Source organism: Penaeus chinensis, chromosome 29 (genome assembly GCF_019202785.1).
Source record: "Penaeus chinensis breed Huanghai No. 1 chromosome 29, ASM1920278v2, whole genome shotgun sequence".
NCBI lineage: Eukaryota > Metazoa > Arthropoda > Malacostraca > Decapoda > Penaeidae > Penaeus > Penaeus chinensis.
This window is the reverse complement of record NC_061847.1, coordinates 19,328,568-19,330,005: the sequence shown is the minus strand read 5'-3', so window position 1 is coordinate 19,330,005 and position 1,438 is coordinate 19,328,568. Positions and strand designations below refer to the sequence as shown.

Below are 1,438 nucleotides of genomic sequence, written 5' to 3'. Positions count from 1 at the left end.
AGTGGGAGAAAGGGGGGGGAGGGGTGTGGTCGCCATGGCAACGTCCCCCCCATTGTTTACCGTCAAGGGGGGGTGGCGAGGGGGGCCGGGGGAGCAAGAGGGGGGGGAGAAGAGCCTCCAAATGTTGCCTTTATTCCCGTATTTATTCCCGTCCACTTCTTCTTCCTCCGTTCGTGGAAATGGCCTCGCCGCGTCCTCTGGGCCTCGAAACCCGACGTGAAAGTCCCCTGCGGAGGCCCAGGGGAAGGCAAAGGCCCCAAAAACGCCATGCAAACGAAGCCTAATACCCTTGTCCAAGCGACACTCCAAAACGACTAAATTCTCCCCGATTTCTCCCTCCAAAGACCATATTTACCTGGAATTGTCGCATCTCACGCCTCCTAGATCCTGAAGGAGCTACACTGGAGACCGGATATAAGCGCTGAGAGGCGATCGGGACATGTAGGACGAGCCTAGAGCACGAAATTGTCTCGGGTTGGGAATGGCGGCGGCGCAACGATAAATGCTCAGCGACGCCTTAGTGCACACGCTCGCCCCGGCCTCCGACACCGCCATGTTTGGCTTTTCGCTGCCTCTGCGGCTTTCTCGGCCCTTTTTGGAGCCTATGGGGACGTCGGGGGAAATTGCTTTGCTGGGGGATGGGGACTTTGGTGTTTATTTTGCATGCAGGGAGCAGGGTGGGGCGCAACGAGGGTCAGGAGCAAGGGAAAATGGCATGTAACTTCGGCTACTCAGCCATGTTTGGTCACCTCCCTCGGTCTTTCGCCTTCTAATGCGTTTTTTAAGAGGGAATGGAAGTGATGCGTCCTGTTTTGAAGAGGATTGGGAACTTAGATGCTTTATTTATCTGTAGGTTAGAGCTTGAACCGAAATCCGGGCGAAAAGGCAGCGAAAATAGCATATAATTTTGCCGACTTCTTTCAGACGGATCTGCGAGTGATTTGCGGTCATGGAGGGTCTGAATGAAGATCGCCTAGGCTCGGTTTTGGCTCTTTTTCAGCTGATTGTTCGGTAGAGTTTACGATTTTAAGACAACTGTCCCAAAATGAAAGCTGTAAGTGCAGAGATAGCTGTACAATATTATGCTTTTTAGAGGGACTAGTTTGTCGCGCGCGGGAGGCATTCGTCCGCGCGCGAAGCTTGACTTGACATTTTTGGTCGGATTTTTATTTTCTTGGGTTTTCTTCTCGCACATTTTTATAGGTCTGTCGTTTTAGGAATAATCTTTTGGGTTGAAAGGCGTTTTTACCATGTCTTATAATAAGAATGCGAGAGTAAGGCATTTTGCGGTTATTAACAGCTTGTCATTTGCTAAAATAGCAATCTGCCCTTGTTCCGTACTGCTTATAGGTACTGTAATTGGCAAAATCATTTATGTCTGAAGGCGAAAAATGGTTCCTTGGGTATACACATGAACTTTTCCAAATTAAAAAAGTTT

General features: G+C 49.7%; 1 protein-coding gene across 2 annotated transcripts in view; it reads right to left on the bottom strand.

Moving 5' to 3' along the window:
* The window catches only part of LOC125040632 (mucin-17-like), a 41,013-nt gene extending 40,066 nt beyond the window's left edge, over positions 1–947 (bottom strand). The window contains exon 1 of one of the 2 annotated variants that reach the window (XM_047635291.1): positions 356–947. The gene's annotated coding sequence lies outside the window, so the exon portion shown is untranslated. The remainder of the gene's footprint in view (positions 1–355) is intronic. The other variant, XM_047635289.1, reaches the window with a different exon arrangement.
* Positions 948–1,438: the final 491 nt, after the last annotated feature.